The 21,288-nt window shown below is 44.3% G+C and overlaps 2 protein-coding genes across 24 annotated transcripts in view; one reads left to right on the forward strand and one right to left on the reverse strand.

Moving 5' to 3' along the window:
- Positions 1 to 21,184, reverse strand: part of HIVEP2 (HIVEP zinc finger 2) — a 183,591-nt gene extending 162,407 nt beyond the window's left edge. For 10 of the 23 annotated variants that reach the window (XM_070506459.1, XM_044769000.2, XM_044769061.2 and 7 more), the window contains exon 1: positions 19,772 to 20,658. The gene's annotated coding sequence lies outside the window, so the exon portion shown is untranslated. The other 13 variants (XM_070506462.1, XM_044769038.2, XM_044769009.2 and 10 more) reach the window with 7 other exon arrangements.
- AIG1 (androgen induced 1) overlaps positions 21,035 to 21,288 on the forward strand; it is a 308,996-nt gene continuing 308,742 nt past the window's right edge. The window contains exon 1 of the mRNA XM_070506530.1: positions 21,035 to 21,085. The gene's annotated coding sequence lies outside the window, so the exon portion shown is untranslated. The remainder of the gene's footprint in view (positions 21,086 to 21,288) is intronic.

Below are 21,288 nucleotides of genomic sequence, written 5' to 3' on the forward strand. Positions count from 1 at the left end.
ACAGCTCCCCGCTCTTCTTAGCCTCTAACTTTATTTCCTTTAGTGGGCCAGAGAGGAGATCTGTACAAATATTTTTGGGCATTTCATAACCAACTAAGAGTGCTATGAAAACAACTTGAGTGAGGCTTGGATGATTAAAAGAGAAGATCTTTGTTCTATTCCGTCAAAGGAAAAAGCTACCTAAAACTGATATAATTTTAAAATCTATAGCTCTTATTCCAAATGTACTCATATAATCTTTAATTTCCTTTTTGCATAAATCAGGTGAAAGTGTCCCAAGGGAAAGGACATTGTCTTATATATACATCTAATGATCCTGTGGGGACTTTTTTTAAGGAAAAACATTTAGGCAACAATTATAAAAGCACAGACAGCGATTAGCTTCATGACTCAGTTTAACATAAATATGTAAACAGTGTACATTCCAATTTAGAATGATTTTCTAAGTTTACTGTGAACAGCTAAATAATATGTTCATCTATTAAATCCTTTCTTTGTCAAGTCTTTGATATAAGAAACCTTAGCAGACCTCCTGGTGAACTCTGGCATTTTGGCTGTGGGGCCAAAAGAACAATCTACCATTACAAAGCCTATTCATGAGTCAACCAGAGAAGCCAGCCCAGCGAGGACTGCCAGCTGATCCTGCCCTCCTTTATCACACTAGCAAGTACATAAAACACAAGATCCGTGTTGCTACGTATAGATGATCCATGCTAACCATCATTCTAAAACGTACCTTGAAAGATTAATGTACATTAAAACCCCTTTTATTAAAAAGCCTGGATTTATTTGCTCGCCCTCAATTTCTTACGCCTACCTACAGCAAAAAAATAAAAATGTAGAAAAAGAGTAAAAAGCCATCTATAATTTGCGGATAGCAAACCCAGGGCCAGAGTACTGTTCTCAAACTGACAAGATCACTAATGCTTTTTAAACAAGATTCACTACCTAAGTAACAACGATCAAAATCATGAATACGAAGAGAATTTTCTTGCAAGGCGTCTGTCTCGAAGCGTAGACCGGCATGATGTTCGAGCTCTGCTCTAAACCTTCATATCTTTGTTTCCACAACAAAGTAAAAAGGTGACAGTTGGAAGGAGGGTAAACAGAGGCTTCCTGTCAGGGCTTTGTGAAAAGAAAGCCTGTGCATCCTCGCCAGGCGATGAAAAAGCCTGCCGGCCCTCCGGAGTCAGCATTATTCAGCACTACTCGCCGGGCTGCGGGCCCACCTGCGCGCGCCGCGCTCCCAGGGCCGCCGCGCCCCGCTCTGCGGCACCGCGGGGCCCGCAGCCTCGGCCCCGGGGCCCTCCCCGCCCCGCCCCCCGCGAGGGCCGGGCGCCCACTTTCTCCGGGCAGGAAGGGGGAGGCCCGGAGCATTTCCTGTTGTGCAGCGGCGACGAGCGGAGACGTCAGCGCACGCACCCGCCCCGGGGCCAGCCCACCCGGCCGAGGGCAGCCCGTGCGCGGGGGCCGGGGGTCCTGGGTCCGGGTCCTGCGGGGCGGACCCCCTGCGCCGGGGCCGCTCTCCTCCGGTCCCCGCGCAGCCCCCGCGCGGGTCCCAGACCCAGGGGAGAGGCGTGGGTTTCCACGTGCTCGGAGGAAGCACTTTCCTTGCGCAAGTTTCCTAGCTTAATTTTTAACGTAATTTCCCCCAAAATGACTCTTTTTTTCCCCCCGGGATTATTTTTAAATAACCAAAAGTGAAAATTATCTCAATGTTGTTGCAATTACGTTTTCTTCTTGTTTTCTGTCTCCTAATGGTGGATTCCTTAAGTAACGGTCAGATGGGAGGAAAAAGAACACGTCTGTACTGCATAGCTCCAGTGAGGTCACAGAAGGCAAGGAGACACCCCAGAGACGTTCCTAAAAGCATATTCTATAGGTTTGCAATATTAAAATACTCATTACACAACATAGAAAGTCCTTTTATTTATTAGGCCCTTAATTTATCCTATCAAATGTTTAATATAAAAAAATCAGTCTCTTATGAATCTTTCAGTCTTGTGCTTATCCACTTTAATAGCACTCAAAACTTTCGGCCAGAATGTGTTAAAATGGAAATTACCCATTCATATAAAAATAATGGTGATTTTTAAAGCTTCCCTTATCCTAAATTGCCAGCCTTCCATTTAGTTTCAAACCATAAACCAGATTATAACCATGTGTAATTCTAGAGAAGCAGTGGCTTAAGGTTAATAAAGGTTAAAAATAAGGCCGTGGGTATTGTCTACTCGCCTTTAAATAAACTAAAAGAGCTCAATTTCAGTTTGCAATGAGATTGTCAATTACAAAACAAACTATAGATTCTGTCCTCATGATGAATCAATGTTACAGATGTTATATTGTGTCAACATCTCTAACATCTCAACTAAGCATTATTTCACATCAGAACATGGAATAAAATAGATCTTTACCAAATGTAAAGTATAGACTTTGGGTGATAATGATGTCTATATAGGTTCATCAATTGGAACAAATGTACCATGCTGATGCAACATTTTGATAGTGCTGGAGGCTATGCTATGGCAGGGGGTGGGGGGTTAGATAGGAAATCTCTGTTCTACTCAATTTTGCTGTGAACCTAATACTGCTCTAAAAAATAAAGTCTATTTTTTTAAAATACGTTGCGGCTGCTGTAAGTATGGTGCTATTTAAAATACGCACTGCTTTGTAACTTGTGGATACACAAGTAAATGAATCTGAAGAATTACAAAGAAATTGCCATCTTGAAGCTTTCAGGAAGTTCACCATCATCCAGGCCTACCCCTTCTTGATAAAGAAGTTAACTTTTAAAAGTTTCCTGAGGGGCTGGCCCTGTGGCTGAGTGGTTAAGTTCGCGCGCTCCGCTGCAGGCGGCCCAGTGTTTCGTTGGTTCGAATCCTGGGCGTGGACATGGCACTGCTCATCAAACCACGCTGAGGCAGCGTCCCACATGCCACAACTAGAAGGACCCACAACAAACAATATGCAACTATTAGGTATTGGGGGGCTTTGGGGAGAAAAAGGGGAAAAATTCAGATCTTTTAAAAAAAAAAGTTTCCTGAAATTTTTTTATATGTATTTTAAATGTACATGAGACTTTACAAGTTAATAAATGTTAGTTGTCCTAGCCAGACATTTACTACCTAACAGCAATTTTAAAGGTAACTTTGGTTTCCACTCAAAGGGCTCCAAGCCCCTGGGTACTTTCTCTGTTGTCCTCTTTTCTAAACATCTAAATAACACAAGTGAATATTTTATCACATAATAATATCTTAAACTTGCATAGTTTATTAGTGTTTACCATTTATTTCACACATATTCCTATCCGCACTTTATCAAGAAACAGGCTCAGAGAATACAGGACTAGCACCGAGTATGGACCTCAGATGGGCTTCCTCCAATCTTGCTGAAAAGGAAGGCCAAACCCTTCCCAATCCCATACTCCTTACTCCAAACTAAAACCACTCCTCTGGACTTCATAGGATGCTCTAGGCTTGCTCAGTATAGGGTCCCTCTGCCTGGGAGCACGGGGAGGAGCCTAGGAAATAATCACATCCAGCCCTTTCTTTACTTAACTTGAATACAGCAACTTTTCAACAAGTTCCCTGAGCTTCCCAAACTGTATCAAAGGATTCTTGACTGTAAAAGTGATTACTATGTATCCAATCCTGGTAAATACTTCAGTGGTTTTGTCTCCTGGGTGATCTCACACCATTTTTTTTTCATGTCTTTTTTCCCTTCGTATCAATTATCCTTTTACCCATTAAATCTCTGCAGTGATTCTTGCGTTTTTGATTAGAATGTACTTTTCCTTATTCCTCAAGTCATCTGTCAATGGTAGATTATCAACACTCCACAAACTGCAAGTCACTGGTCACGTACTGTCTAAGCTCCCTCAAAATGTCACTCAAGGTTCACGCTCTCTGGTTTATACTCAATTGCTGATGATGGCACTTGGAAAGAACACAAGAGAGATGAGTAAAAATTATCCTATTTTATAATCTGAATTATGAACTAAATGGAATCAGTATTACCATAAATTCAGTATAAACTGAGGCTACAAAGACCAGTATGATGGCAACAAAATAAATCAACCTGTGAATAAATACATACTTGAAAATATAAACCATAATAGTAAACTATGCATTCTTCAGGTTCCTGGTGCTATTTGCAAATGCATATCTTTTACATCGTGAAAGAGAACAAATAAACTGTGAAGATAAAAGGATGTTCTGCAGGATAACTTATTTCATACTTTCTCTTTAGAAATTGCTGGAAAATTTCTAAATGCTCCAATTTTGTGCTTTTAAGAACATTATGGGAGTGCACAATTCTAATAAAATATATTATTTCATTCAATGAAAAGGATTGAGACCTGAACTTTCGCAGGTTAATTCTTTTAAAGCTCATTGTTTAATTCAGGATTGGTTTCATTTAGAGGTGCAGTTACAATAGGAGAGTCAAGTAAACTGCTGCAGCACCGAGGTGCATCTCCCTGTTTCTGAGGTCCCCGTTCTCTTCCACCAGAGCCTCCACATTTTCTTAAACTCTGCAGAGTCTTCGAGAGCACTTGGCTGGGAAAGACCAACTTGTCCCACAGGCTGGCATCTCTAACAATATTCAGGGCATGCTGAGTTTTTCTTCTCTCATAATATCTGATATTGAGTGTTACTCTTCTCAAATGAGCATTCTACCAATCATTTGTGGTTTTTCCAGAAAACGGGCTCCCAACAAACACAATGACAAAGTCATGAGTCTTCTTTCTCAGGTCCACATCCCATTTCCACCGCACACTGGAGACTGCACTGCTCTCCACAGCCAGTACTTCCCGAATCAGCCCAAAATTAAATATATGAAGCAGAGTCAAAGAAGCCGATAGCTCACTGAGTGAACAGGAATGTACAGGAGTGAAGAGAGAACCATATCACATACACAAACACACACACACACACACACACGAATGAATAAACCTTTCCTAAGAAACCTACCTACCTACATGCTTCACAAGCTTTGGCTCCAGGAAGACCCAGTTCTTACTTCAGGATTTCCAAGCCCCACGATTTTCATTTTCTTACAAACTCCCCCCAAAATTACACAACCTTCTCTTTATCAAGTGGCCCCCAGCACAAATTACTAGTTCCTTGATCTCTTCCAGGATGGGTAACTACACGGAATAACAGCACGCATCACTAAGACAGTCCCAGGACCCACAGGTAGCACAAGGACTGCTCACTCCCTCCTCCAGACGATGACACCTGTCAGGCTCTGGGGAAAGGTCAGTGTGTTCTTCAGATGGAAACACACTGACGTGGTCCTCAAGTATTTAAGAGCACACCCCCCTTCAGCCTTCATCTGTATTTAATATTTCAGAATAGGCTCTCAATAAAGCCTAAATAATAGTAAGTGCTCAGATGGCCTATAATCAATTGTTATTGAAACATCACGGTTCTCACATGCTTTAAAGTGTAATTAAAAATTCATGAACTGCATCAGTTATTTTATTACAATACAGTATTTTTTATTCTCTCCCAGTCTCTCACAAAGTTCTGTGTACTTCTTCAGAGACTAAAACTGGGACTGGAGCTAAATCTAAAATAAGACACCTTCCACAGTGGTTAAAGAAGATTTCCAAGGTCAAAGTCCCTGCTCAGGAAATGATAACTTTTGTTTTACTAATATAGAATTATTAACTCTCAGTTATTGTCTAATATATTGCTTCTGCACATAGGTCCACTTGTTCTATGAAATGAGTGCCCATTTAGGCATTTACCTCCTTTACTATTCATTATGTAGATTAATAAGCGATCTGTGTAGGCAAATTAAAACAAGGCAGTTTTCTCTTAGATCCTAAAGGCAGTCTAGATCTAAAATAAGAATATTTTTCAAAATTGTTATGAAGATGCACCAAAACTCACTGTCTACTCTCAGGTCTACATAGGCGATATTCCTACAATGAACACGTCTGCACAGAAGTACTTCCCAGCAGTCCGCATCTCCATGTTTAATTAACAGAAAATACAAATTGAAGAAAAGCTTAATTTACTTTATTCTCCAATGGCAACCATTTGAGCTAAACTTCGTGTCAGTATGGCATATCATTTATGAATACGACAAGACCTCCAACAGCAATACATTTATGTTGACTTTATGGTTAAAGTCATCATCCTTGAGACTGCTGGGCTTCTGGGACAAAGAAAGTAATAATAATATGCTAATTCAAAGCCAATGTGTCTCATATGCAAAATATACATACTTCATACTATTTATAAATGACATAGAATTTTCTACATAGAAATTTCCACATATCCTTTTTCTGTTTCATTTCACTTAACTGTGTTTATAAACTTATGGAACTGCCAAAATCAGGAACCAAACTCCGGATGTTTTACAGTACATACGTCCACAGTTACTTATCATCTTAGGTACAAACTCTTTAAGCTGGAATACAGGTCCTTAGACAATATATCCCAACCATTCTACCTTTTTCAACAACATTCACTTAATATGCATTTTATGTTGCCCTCAAATCAGATGCTTCTCTGAGAATACTCTTGACTCTTTCCCACATTGGTACCTCTCAAAACCAAGACCCGTCGAAAGCATCTCCTTCTCCAATGAAATTTCTCGGGATCTCCTCAGCCAGCAAGGACTTTGCACCTTAATAGTTCATATATGCCTCTCCTACGGTACTCAACCTGTTTCTTTTCATTATAGCTTCCTTTGCATAGCTCTTTTCCTCAATATGGTAGATTAGAAAAGTTTTGATGATGAGAAGAGTGAAAAACTCCTCTTTATATTTTATATTCTATCTCTATTTTATGTTCCTATATATCTTATACATGCCAGAATCTCAACAATTATATTTGCTAAAATAGATTTGTATCATATTATTATTCCAACTCTGTTACAGCTGTAAAAGTCTCAGCAAGCATGTCTAAGGCCTTCTCTGTAAAACTTCTCTAAACCAGTTGGCAAGGGTCTATATTCTGAAGAGTAACTGGAGATAAGCAATTTATTTTTGAGGATTCATAACAAACAATAGCCTGGAGTAAATTTCAGATAGGAACAGCCTTATCCCTAAATAAATTAATAAAATAAAAGTGAAAACTACATAATAAGAGGCCTCGTTGAAGGAACTAGGAATCTTTAGCCTGGAGAAAACACTGCTGAAGGTGAAGATGACAGCCATCTTTAAATAATTGTAGGATTGCCATGCAAGTCAGCGAGCAAACCGGTTCTGGAGAGGACGAGTCTCAGAGTGGAACAGGTCTCCCTAAGAAAGAAGAGGTGTTTAAAGAGAAACTGGATGCAGGCGATCCTCGGCGAGTCGTCCTGAGTGATTTCTCCTCACTCAGCTGGGGATTAAATGATGCCTCGGGTAGTTTTATCTAAGCCTGAAATTCTGTGAAAGGCTTCACATTGCAAAGTGTCCTGTCACCATCTGACAAATCAATGCATCAGATCCTACACTTGAGCAAATTAATCAGCCTCATTTAAATGAGACACTTTAAGAGACGCCCTAAATAAGCCGTCACTGCAGTACCACAAATTGGATCAAAGTGACAGAAAGAAGTAAAACTTCTCACAAAAGGCTAAACTGCTACTGAAGATGCAGCTGCTCAAAACCAAGAGCCGACCCTTCTGGAAAAAGGCCACGGGAAAGGTCACACTGAGAAAGGAAGCAGGCTATTCGCATATTCCAAAAGACCCTCAGAATCCCTTTCTGCACCTCTCCCCCTCTCCCTGACTCATTTTTTAGAAATACTTACATGTTAGACATAAGAACAGTAGCGGCATAATGTAAAAATTCCTTATGAAATTTAAACCAAAACCAGTTGGCTTAAAGGAGATCACAAATGTTAGGGACACTTAGGCATTCTTTGCTTTTACAGCTAGAAGTGTTAATATAATCAGAACAGACTTCTAAGCCAGGGCAACTTTGTTATTAACTTCAAAATATCTTCTGTTTGCTTCTCATTGCTCCCATCCTATATCACCCATAAGAATATAGGAAGAGAAAGACTAATTATCAGGACAATTTCCTCACCATATAAATTCCTGGGATTATTAGCTAAAACGTAAAATTTTCCAGATCAGCTATTAATATCCATCATAACTATTTTCAGACATCATTAGGTTTAACACAAGCAAACTCCTACCAAACATGGCCAAAAAGCACGTGATGACTGAACAAATGTGGAGTTTGTCCATTAGAAAATCTAATCTCCACACTTAGTGTCCAATTATTTGCTATATTCTATACTGTCAGGTGATTTCTTTTAAAAGGTCATTTCGACTCTTCTCAGCCACTCAGCCCATTTTAAAAGCTACACTTGATTAAATCTGGGCACCAAGTTCATCACCAATATTACTCAGGTCATTTGAACAAGTAAACTGATGACAGTTCAAAAACAAATGTCTGTGGATTCCTTTTCTTCTGCTTGAATATGGGTTTAACCATCTCAAAATTTTGTTACACACGCACATCAGTGACCTGCGCAAAATTTAAAAGCACCAGGGGATATCGTAATAAGCTGTGGAGCTACTGACCATTATCTTTGTGAAAACAATTACATATGCCTGTAATAAACTGCATCAATAGCAGTCAATTATCTGAACACTCTTCCAACCTCTGTCACAAACGTATTGCTGTCTATCAGATGTTTTTCAACAATTAACTTATTCTCAAAACTTAGCGTTCCTTCACATCCTAAAAATAGCCCTTTCTCCAATTCTCTTGTGTTATCCTGTTCTGTTCTCAGGAGGTAGGGCAGTGTTATAAACAATGCTTCATTTTTACAGATGAAGAAACAATGAAATATAACAGACGTACAGCCACTTAGCCTGAACCCTTTTGAAAGCCAATAATGAGGCAAGCAATAAACTAGTGGGGTCATGGCTTACCACCGGCCGTTGTGGTGCCGTCTGCAGCCCTGGTGTGGGCTCTAATGAGCACATCCTCACAACCAGGGCACAAAAGATATTTGAAATCCTCATTTTACCCAAAAAGACTATATTTCTCCCAACATAAACTTTCACACATGGCAAAGAAATTGAATGACAGGAAAAGAAATTGAATGTTCATAACTCAGGATCTTTCCCTTGCTAAGAGAAACAAGGATTCTTCAAAATGTAAGCATCGGGAGAAGAAAGAAAAATAAAGTTTGATAATGGTTGATGGCTAGTTAGAAGCTGAACTTCCCATGACCTATCTGCCATGGGTTGGGGCCAGCCACCAGGACTGTGCCATGGGGCAACTGCTGAGTGGCAAACACACATTTCATCACTTGCTTCAAATGAGAGGAAAGGATTCACTTCAGCCTTTGCTCCTTCCTTCATTTTTCTTTGCCTTCATAGAGCAAGGATCTGTAATGGAGGAAAGGAATACACTCCCTGTTTATGCCGAATTTATCCAAGCAGGCCCACCAAGAAACAACTCTTTCTCAAAGCCACACCCATGAGCAGTGACCGCCTTCACACAGCATGCCTTCTCAGAGCACCAGAACAAAACACACCCAAAGAAAACTCCTCTACAGAGGAATCCCGGTTCAACTGTAAACTTCCCTGTCCAACCGTGGGCAAAAGTACCCCAAGATGGCTCCAAGATTCACGTGTTGAAAAAACAAACGTCATGCGCAGCACCCTGGGAGCCCCGACCATGGCTGCAAGAAGCGCTCGTGATTGCTGGGCTTCCCGGAGGACATCTTCAAAAGCTGAGGAAGCACCTAAGGGTGCACAGATTGAGGGATGTGGCTACTGAAGCAAAGACTAGCCAGGACTTCACCCTCACTCGGCTCTGACGACCGCCCCATCTTACAGTGGGTCAAAATGTCTCTGTTTTCACCAGTTAGACTGTAAGCTTCTTGACAGTTACGACTTTAAATATTCACCAAATCTAGATTGCACACCTACTGTGCACCATGCACTGGCTTTACCACATTTCTGGGACAGTATAAACCATCCTAATCCACTAGAAATTTTATAACAAAAAACAGTAAGAAAAATTTAAAAATCATTTAAATAGTATTAAAAATATACATTCCAAATATAAGCTGTGGCAATCTCTTCACTTGGAAAGGCTTAAAATGCGTTTTACAATAAAATGCGTCATTTGTAAACCATTTTTCTCTTCCCCAGGAAAAAACAACCAGGACCTGATTCTACAGGTTATGAAAGGTCATAATGCTGAACCATAAAGAGGAATTTAAAGAAAACTAGTGCTATAATATTCAGTTACATAAAACTCTAAACTCGGGGTGTGTGTGTGTGTGTGTGTATATATACATATATAAAGACAGAATACCTAAGTCTCTTCAAAAACTGCCTTACTATGAAAAATAGATAGATAGATAGATAGATAGATAGATATAACAAATGGGATATTTTCACTAGTGGTTTAATAAGTTTTGCCATGCTTCCTTGTTATTTGGGTTGAGATACCCAATATTAAAGTAGAGATTTCTAAAAATACTGCAAAGTAATGCAATTACTGAATTTGCCATAAAACATTTCTAAATTGGTCCACTGGAAGGTATACGCCATGAGGGCAGAGATCTTTTCCTTTTTTTTTTTTTACTATTTGGTTCACCAGTGAATCCCCACTATCTAGAACAGCACCTTTTCCAGAGCAGGTGCTTAATAAATCTTTGTTAAACTAATAAATGTTTAAAAGGCAGCAGTCCCACAAATACTCCAGTTGTGTCTCCTAGGCAAGCCCAAGGGCCCACGAGTAAACACTGCTCTCCTGCGCTTGAGATTTACGAACAAGTTCAAGTTGGGTAATTCAGGCCCCAAAGGCTATTTTTAGACCAAAAACTCCAGAAGGATGATCCACAGAGAACCAGAGAATTTTAGTGCACTTCAGTAGGGTAGCACCAGCTGAGCTAAGTGAGAAACGCCCCGAACTTTCACTGACATTTCCATTTGTTAAAAACATGTGCATTCTGACATCGTTTCTGAAACCATTTCAATCAAGAGTTTAATAGACCATTTGAAAATGTGTAAGTAATACTTTACTGTCACAACAATTTGAGGTCTCTTGTGGTTTTCTTCTGTTCTAATCCCTTCCTAATAACCACCATAGCTACTAGGTATTAAACATCGACCATATGCTCATTGAGATCAGCACGCACACTCTCATAAAAGGTTCACAATGCCCCTTAAACAGATATTATCACCCTCCTTTGTAACCTCCAGGAGACGAAGTAACTTTCCAAAATTCCCCCAGCTGGTAGTAAAGCTGGAATTCACCCTGTTCTGTCTGACTTCAAATCCAGGCTCTTAGCCCCTCGGCTACCCATGCATCCCCACTGGTAGATATGCATAAACTTCCAGGCGAAAACACTGTGCTAATTAATAAAAATGGCTGGCAATTTAATTTCTTAGCTTTTGAAATAACTTTGATGTTTAACCATTGCTTATGATGCAGAGAATGGTGAAAAGACCAAATGTTTTTGGAGCTAATAGCCCTGAGTTCAAATCTTGCTTCACTATTGACTATCAGAGCGCCCCTGCAAAGACCATGAAACTTTTCTGAGTCTCGGTGTCCTCAGGGACAGACACAAAGATAACCAGACAAAATCTCCTCGGGGTCGTTACTGGAGAGTGCCTGGTATGGAGCCTGGCACAGAAAAAGTGCCCTTTAAGCCTAATCCCCTTCCTTCTAACAGATAAACTGACGCTGTGCTGATTTTATGTGTTTAGTTCATCCTTGTAATACCATAGTTACCGAATATAGTGACACTGCATTCTCTATAACTACAAAGTCGAATTTATAAAGTGATAGATTATGAGTTGGAAGACGCTTTTGATGCCATCTGTTCCAATCCTTTCCATTTCCAGATGAAGTCTAGAGAGTTTAAATAACTTGTTCCCAAGTTTTTACAGAAAGTTAATTGCAAAGACACAACCAGACCTTACGTCCCTCCACCCCCACTTCCACCGCACCCCCCCATCTTGCCTCACATTACACAGGCATGGCAACGCATGCAATTTTCAGACAATTAAGCAGTATAAAAATAACCTCGGTCTAATTACATCCAATTAACAAGCCAAATTAGTGTTTCATATGTACACTATTAAACTAGTTGTCTGGCTTCCAAAAGAAATAAAACGCTGTTTCAAATGAATCTCGCATTTTAGTGAACAAAGTCACTCACCATTTAAATTACCTTTCCTATAATCTTCTTTATATGGAATTAGAACTAATCTCCATTTTAAAAGAATACTTTCTGCAACTATCAGGATGAGAATTCATGCTGTATTTTAAGTATCAAAATTTTCTTTCTCATTGAGCACACAATTTTCTAAGATTAGTGTATGTGTGTGCACATGCATGTCTACACACGTGCATGCCTAGAGGTCCCTAAGCATACACAGATGAGGGTGTGTCTGCATTTGCTTACTGCCTAGTTTCAGAAGTCCCACCTTTCTGTGGGGTTCTGAGATCAAGTGAATCTGCCACAATGCAAATAATAAGAGCTTCGCTGATCTCCTGCTTTCTTTTTCAGAGAAAATGAAACCAGCAAATAAATCTTTGTCAAAAAAAGCAGTGCCTTTCAAATACACTGCCTTACACACTCTTTCTAGTATCGTCAGCATTTAGGTACAACTGGGTATCAATTAAAAAGCAGTATTCTAATGAACCATGAAATGAATCATCTATCCATTCCTTAAATATTTACACCTAAAAATATAAATACCTTGTAATTTTAAGTACAATCACTTTTATAAGTTGGTGTTTAACGGTTAACTTTCACTACTAATGTTCATGAATATTGTCTGGAGTAAAATGTTTCACAGCACATTCAAAAATAATGCAGCACTATACTTAAATGTAGTTCAAACTCACAATCTGCCACACATATTTGGCCATGTTTATCAAAATAGTTTAATCTCTTTTGCTATTTACTATTTTGGAAGATGTCCATTAACAAGATGAAAGAATTCATATCATCATGCGGTAGTGTCAACCTTCATTACTTCTCTTTGGGGCATCACAGCAATTTAATCTCCTCCTTCCCACCAAGCTATCCATCCTTCTAAACACATGCTTAAAAACCTTGAGTGAAGTCCAGCTTCCTTGAGAGGGCTTCCCAGCCCCACATGATCTGGAACTCATGTCCCTTTCCAGGCTGACAATACTCCTTCTCTCCCCTGGTACTATAACCACGCCCCACGGCTCCAGATCAAATTATGCTGGGCCCCTCCCTTCCCTCTTAGAATTTACTGAAGTTCTACTCAATCTGCAAGGCCTCTAACCAACACCACTTCTTCCCAAAAAGGCCCCAAAACCTTTCTCGTTGGAAAACCATGCCTCCCCGTATTCTCTACTTTCACCTGTAAGTTTTAATAAAGTTACTAAGAAGCCATATGTCTTCTCCAGACTGTAAAATCCTTGAAGTCGGGGATCACCATCTTTTCTCTCTCAGTTTCTCGTTCTGACCCCGAGTCTGACTCCAGAGCCCAAGCTTGTAACTCCTACATAAGCTGACTCTTTCTGCCACCTAAATTGAATTTTCTATATTATATAAATTTTAAAACAGGGAGCAAATTAATTAAATGACACAGTTGACAAAATGGAATATGAGTCCAAGATTACATAAAACAATGTTATTTTCACTAAGGTCTTTTTCTTCTCTTTTCCTTCATACTCTTTTGTGTTACACTCACCCCTAATCACATGGAAAGTAAAAAATCAGACCTAAATTTTTCCAAAGGTCTTGATATTTGCAATCATGTAGAGAAATTATCTGGGGAACTGAATGTTTCGCTAGCTGTTTAGAAACACATAGATCCAGCTCACACAGAGTTCTAAAGATTAATTGGTTACTTCACACAGCGACCTTGTAAAGACTTCTGAATTGGTAGTTATCCATTAATTGAATTAATGATGCCGACCAATTTAGCTAACTGGAGCCCAAATAGGTATTTTTCAAAACCTAAATTATTTATTCTTCAAAGGAAAATTTACCTGTAAATAATACATAGCTAACCTATAACTAAACCCCTCTAACAGAAGTCAGCACACAGAATCAAACAAACTTCCAGGAGGCCGGGGCCACTGCTGTGGAGTCCTGTGAAGAGACACGTGTTATACATAAGCCTCCTCTAACTTCTAGGTCCTGCCCCCTAAAATTCCCCCTCCAACAATCAGTCTATAACATGGAAAACAGTAGGGACATCATATGTATGCCAGTCCCCATGTATGCCAGGTTAGACAATCATGCATGTGGTCAACCTGCCCATATGGTCTGGCCTCACCTTGCATCACCTCTCTTGTCATCTGCCCTCTAGCCCCACTGGCTTGCTTCCAACTCCTCAAAACACCGTACATTCTCCAACCTCACAGCATTTGTATTATTCCCTCTTCGTACAATGCTCTTCCTCCCCCCACCTACCTTTTTCCACTTGACTCTTACTTATCCTTCAGTCTCAGCTCAAACATCACCTCCTCAGAGAGGTCTCTTTTTCACCCCCAGACAGGGGTGATATACCCCTTATTACATAGTCCTTTATGTTTCTTCCATAGCACTCATAACAAATCTGGCTTTACACAGATTAGTTCATCTCATGATTAATATCTGTCAACCCCACTAGATTAGAAGCTCCTTTTCTGGTCTGAATCATCATTACACCTTTCGTGTCTAGCACAAGGCCTGACCCACAGTAAGTACTTGTTGAAGGAAGGAATGAATAAATTGTACTGCTCAATGATGCCTGGGGCACCTATCATACTACCCCAAAGACAGGACTAAAATTATAAGTGAGTGACAAGTCAAAAATGCTGGTTGGCCCTGAGTACTTCCTGACCTGACATCCAATCATCTTGTGACCCAGAAGTGGCAGGTCAAACCCCACCTGCTTTCTGCCTAGAATCGTCTTCAGGCACACAAACATCATTTTCCTCTCTTCTCTCCAAAGCACCTTCTTCAAATATGTCTAAATAGACTCCAAATTTTATGCTGAGAGAAAATCTAAAGTTACGGAAACTTGTAGACTATATCACATGTCATAGTTAATATCTCAAACGATGAGTAATGGGAGTATATTTTAAGATTAGCACATATTTGGCCCAGAACAACAATGACACAAATTACCAAGCAGCTGGGATTTTATTCTAAAGCCATCTTGAAGACAATATAGACCTACGCCTAGTATCCATAGTCACCTCAGAGAAGCCGAAGATTGCACAAGATCAAGTAAGCTAGGTTGCACACTTGCACACGAAAGCTTGTGAATTGTGGCACAATAACAGATCAAGTGTTCAAATATTTTTCCAAATTCCTCAGAGCCATCTCATAGCTACAAATACTGATTTGTAGCCTCCTCTTTTAGATTGCCATAAACAGCACGCAGAGAGCCATGCTTCTGGCTGTGATCAAACACCAGGCACAAACAGAAAGTTACAGCGCGTACAACGTCCTTCAAAGAAGCACAATCTCATTTTCATAAAGTTTCCCATTTCCCCTCAATTTTCTGCGTTCATCCACGGCTTCAAACATTAAGTGGCCTCACTGGAACATTCACTAAAGTTTTACTTAAGATTGATGAAGGCTCTGCCTGTGTGGTTACAGCAAACCCAGACATGCTCGATGGTCTGAAGTTCCTCATGAAACCTAAAATCCATACGGGTGAATTAGCAAACTTCCTCTGCTCCTTTTTATGATATCACTTTAAAAAGCTGCAACACTTACATACCAAGTTTTAGCCAAAATATGGATTCACAGGAATTCATATCTAGATTCATTAGCTAAAAGCATATCAGCGGAATTTCCAAGCAGAGATTTAAACTGTGAACCATTTCTCCACCTACAGGACTACTGCATAGACCAAGACAGAGTTCTGTCGATGCTGACTAGGAACCAAAATGTTGAAGCAGGATTGATTTGTAACAGACTTAGGTGATCAGTGGCCAGTCTGATCCACGACCATCCATCCAGTTGATCGTAGCCTCTTCTCCCTTACTATAAAAGGTACCACATCAGATGTTAAATTACTCCACATTCTCATGGATTCTGCTTTTCACCCATACCTATTTTCTACAGGTCTTTAAAACTGCTTTTCCTACGTTGACGCTTTCAGATTAACTTCAGTTAATTACTGATGAGCCAAAAATCTAAAACCAACACACGTAAGAGTACTTGTTATCTGTTGCTGTTGAAATAAGCCCTGCTGTAAAAAACAAAGCAGGCAAATTCTTAAATGAAGATACTTCATTTTAATTTGAATCAGCATAAAAGATTCAACCTGGTTTTCTGAATAGTGACAAGGTGCCAGGAGCTCAAGCAGACACACGTACCATTATTCCACAATGAATAAACACCTGCATACATGTTGTCTGTTTTGTTTTCATAGTAACAAGAACATTTACAAACACATCTCATGTAAAATGATCAATCAAAAGATTCTGCTGGCTAATCTTTCCATGTAGTCAATTAGCATAATTTCATTATGTGATAATATACACAGAGTAAATGAATTTTCACATTCCACGTTTACAGAATTATAGAAATGTTTTCTCTACTTTGATCTTATTTTTCCAAAGACCTCCACAAGGATCTAGCCAGTTAAAAAACAGTTAAATTTTAAATTTGTAATATCATTAATACTCTACCATTCCCAAAATTGTCCCCAAATCAATTTCACATCAACGTCACTGTAAATGCCTCACATAAACATAAGCAGTCTCTAATGAAGCCGGCCACATAAACACAATCACCATAGCAGAATACATAGATGCCAACAAGCAAATTTTCTTTTATACCTGAGCTATGTTCAAAGAAAAAACACACAATTTTCAAAAGATCCACCATTGCAATATAACATTTTTCTGTATACAAGAAGTATACTGCATATTTCAAACCTAGTGGTCAAAGGGGATTATGACACTTGAAGCACACTATCATTAAGTGGATGTTGGTAAATCCCTTTCACCTCAAAATAAAAAATCAGAGTTCTCATCTGGTACCATGACTTCTTAGCGTTCCACAGGAATTTTGCCTTAAGAATGAAAATGATATCCATTTTACTCACATGGAGGGCATTACTGTCTTGATAAACTATCTGGCCTATATCCTAAAAATCAAACCCAATCTACTCATTACACAAACTACTTGGTTAAAATTTTGCTCTGACACACTTATAAGGTGAAAAAGCACAAGACATTTGCAGATTCTAATATATATGTAATATATACTATCTATTACATATAATATATATGCAAATATTGAAAATACTTTGGTTTGCTCAAGGACAACTATCACCAAATATTACTATATCGCTGGAGGAAATGTTTCTAATAAAGTTAAATGGTCTTCTTCTAGGAGGACAGATCATTGCAAATTTAATTAAAATAGATCTTATTAATATTTCAAGTAATTTCTGGGCTTGACTATGCACTACAAAAGAAACAACTGTACTGAGAGAAAAATCAATAGCCCTTGACTAGAGCTCTGAGCCTGCTAGAAAAATGCAGTTCTCTTGTGAATTATGAGGTCTAGCCTTTGGGAGTGGGGGAGAGGACCAATATTCATTTGGAGGTAAACTGAGTTATTTTTAAAATGGCAAAACGGGAAGGAGAAAAATCAGTTCAAATTTTCCATTATAATGAAAGTACCGGAAACAAGCCTTCTGAGGTTCGTTTCAGGCCTAAGCAACTGTGCAGAGAATAAGGCTTTTGTACTGTCAGTTGCACACGCAGCTTCCTGTGTGAATTCTAAGCCATTACAGGTGTCCCAAGGCCTCCCGTGAAACCTATTATCAGGGGATTCCTCCGTCGCCCTCAAAGCCATCCCCACTGCCGGCCACCCAGCACACATGGCCCGTCTGCTCCAAGCGCCTTGATTAAGGACCCTCTCTCTTCTCCGCGCCCCGAGGCTGAAGCACCCACTTCCCTCGGCGCAGCTGTAAAAGCTTTCCCATTAGAGGACTCCTTCCTGCAGTCCTTTTGAGTTAGAGGCTTTCAAGTCAGAGAGGAGAGGAGCCACTTGAAGTAAACCCTCCTTCCCCTCCTCTTTCACCCCACTGGGAGCCACGTCCCTGAAGGACACCACCAAGGGACGCTTCCTGACCTTCTATCCCCTCACCCAGTTTGGGCTGGGAGGGCTGGGGTCGCCTTTTCCCCTGTCCTCTGCTGCACTGGATGTGTTATGTAAGAGGGACAGAACGCGGGAGGCACATGCGTATAAAGCGCACCGATCTGTGATAACAGCTGGGGTGGCAGAGCCGATCCGGAGTCTCCCCACCGAATACGACAGACACCACACACATCAGCCCCCCACCCCCAGACACACACACACACATACAGCCGTGTTTTCCTGTCTCACCCCTACCAGCACCAGACGCACAGAATGGAAAGGGGGGGAGGCGTGGAGGGAGGTGAGAGAGGAGGAGCAGCGGCAGCCGCACATCTGCTTTGATAGCAGCCGGCGGAGCCGCCGCGGCACAGAGCCCCTTGTTAACCCCCTTCCTGTGGCTGCACCACGTCATGGAACATTCCCGGAACGGGCCAACGTTCCACCCACTTCAGGGAACAGACATAAAGGCGCAGACCCAGCTCCCCACAGTGCACAGCCCAAACACACATGTCCCTTCCCGGTGCCCGGGCAGACGCACAGACGAACACGCATGCAAACCGCCCCCACCCGTCTCCGCGCGCCCCCGGCCGGCCCGCGGCGCCGGGAGCCGCTCTGCGGCCGCTGCACCCGCAAGGCGAGGGCGCCTCCGCCTGAACCTTCCATCGAGACAGCCCCTCCGTCCTCGCTTCCTTCCTTCCTTCCTTCTTCCTTCCTTCCTTCCTTCCTCGCTCGGCAGGAGAAAGAGCCCCCGAAATGCCGACAGCCAGCGCCTCCGCTGCGCTCGCTCGGCCGCAGGCCGGCGGCCCGGCCCTCGCGCCGCCCTCCCGCCGCCGCCGCCGCCGCCGCCCCCGACCCGCACGGCGCGGCCCCCTCCCCCGCTACCTGACGACGGCGGCCGCGGCAGCCGCAGCGGTGGCCGGGCGGTGCGCGCCGGTGCACGTCCCTCATTAGCACCCAGCACATTCCTGCCGCCGGCGCTCCCGCGCGCCCCCTCCCCCCAGGACATTACGCAAAGCAGCCTCCCCTCATCTGCATAGAGCCTCGGCCAGGGTATTCCCCGCGTTTCCCAACGCGCCCGACCCCCTCCCGAGGTCTCCCCCCCTCCCCGCCCCCTCCGACCCTCACCCGCGGGAGCCCGGGCAGGGGCCGGGGGCGCGCGCCGGAGGGGCGATGGGGTCCGGCGGGGGCGATCGGGATAAAGTGAAACAAGCTCCTCATTGCTACAGGAGGCAGGAAAAACGCAGCGCCGGGGCCACTTACCGCGCCGAGGACCCTCGGTTCCCGCCGCTCCGCTCTCCCAAATGGTCGGTCCGCCCTCCGCGCACCCCAAGGCTGCACCCCGCACCCCAAAGTCGAGACGTGTAGGAATATTGTTAAGAGCCAGGAGCCCCTCCAAGTTGCTCCGGGCTCCTGGGAGCTTCAACGTCCAAGACACAACTTGGCCAAGACTTGTGCCACGGTCCCCGAAGATGTTTCGGTGGAGACCCTCCTCCGGCGGGGAGAGACGCGCTCGGCGGCGCCCCGCTCGCCGCCTCTCCACCCCCTCACCTCCAGCCCGCCTCCCGCCGGCCGCCCGCCCCCGGGCCGCGAGCCCCTCGGGCGGCTGTCAGCTCCCGGCCGCCGCCGGGTGACAGGGGCGGGAGGAGGGCGCGACGCGGCGGCCCGAGCCCGAGCGGGCGAGGGGGATCCTCGCAGCAGCGGCGGCCGCTCACCTGGAAAGTCACCGCTGAGAAGGAGGAGGAGGAGGAGGAGGAAGAGTGGGGAGAGGAGGAGGGGGAGGAAACCCCCCTGGTGCCCTTGTTCTCGCTGCCGCGGCGGCCGCTCCTCGCCAAGGCTGAGCGTGTCTGGTGGGGGGTGTCTGGTAGCATTTCCTTAAGGACAGAGGGAGGGCGGGCGCGGAGGGAGGGAAGAGATCCCGACCGCCTGCCCAGGCTCCTCTTTCCTCTATTTATTTTTCTGACACTGTACGGCGATGGGCCCGGGGCAGGGGCCGCCGGGCTCGCGAGCGAGCCGCGAGGCCCGGGCCGCAGCAGTGTGCGTGCGGGAGCCGCAGCGGCCGCCTCCCCTCCCGGGCTGTGGACGCACCGGGTTATTCCTGGCAGCGCCTCCCCGAACAGAAGTTACTAGGAGGAGTGCGCGGCGAGGGCGGGCGCGGGGAGAGGCGGGGGGAGGGAGGGAGGAAGAGGGAGAGACTCAGCCAGCGACGTCATCGGATCCCCCAGCGCGTCCCTAGGAGGGAGGCTGAACCAGAAAAACCAGTCTGGAGCCGGCGAGCGCGAGAGGGATGTGCGGCGCGCCGGGCGGCCGGGGAGGGAGGCGGCCGGGAGGGCAGGGCCGGGCCCCGCCGCGGCCGCTCCGGGCGGGAAGATCGCGGCCGCGGTCACGCTCCCTCGGATCGGGGAACTCCCCCGAGAGCCGGTCTCTACTCGTCATGCAAAAAAAAAAAGACTTGGGCGTCTCTAGGAGCCCGAGAACTTCCTTCAGGGATGTGAAATCTCCTCCCCGCCCCCCATCTTCCCCATTTCCCGTATAACCGTTCCCTGTGTTGATGACAAACGGAATTACTGAATATTTAGGATGGTCATGATTTTGTCCGTGGACCTCTGATCCCTTTCCTCGCTCTCGCCCTCGGCTCTACTCACGGTTATGTTATCGGTCAACAGAAACAAAATCAGACTGTAGCTCCTGGCTGCGCTTCTCAAGCTGTGCCAAGCGTTTTACTAGCACTTTCCGTGCCCCTGCGGAAGCACGAACTTTTCAGGCGCTCGAAAGGCCCCCATTGCCTCCCCTGGGGTCGCTCGCCAGGGCGCCGCGGGCGCACCCAGCTCTGGGAACGCGGCCCGCCCTCGCCGGGGTATTCAAATCGGGGTGGGCAGCGGCGCGGGGCGCAGCTGCCGGCTTCCTGGTGGGCCGTGCCGGGGCCCGGGGCGGGCCGCCGCCTCCAGCCCGCGCGCTGCCCTCTCCTCGGACGGGACGCGAGCGACACCCTACCCGGCGCGGGAAGCGAGGGGCCCGGGGAATCCCAGGCGAGTGGGGCCGGGGCTCTGGGCTTCCTCCCCGGCCCGGCGACACGCGGGGGACGCCGGGGCTCCCTCGAGCCGCTCCCCTGCACGTGTGGACTCGCGTGCGCCCTCGGGGCGGGGGGGGGGTTCCCAGGAGGCCGCGGCGGCCCGAGCGCGGAGAGCGGCTGCCGGGCCGGGCCGGCGGCCGGGGCGCCTCCTCCGGTGGT

The sequence above is a fragment of the Equus asinus genome, chromosome 1, assembly GCF_041296235.1.
Source record: "Equus asinus isolate D_3611 breed Donkey chromosome 1, EquAss-T2T_v2, whole genome shotgun sequence".
In the NCBI taxonomy this organism is placed as follows: domain Eukaryota; kingdom Metazoa; phylum Chordata; class Mammalia; order Perissodactyla; family Equidae; genus Equus; species Equus asinus.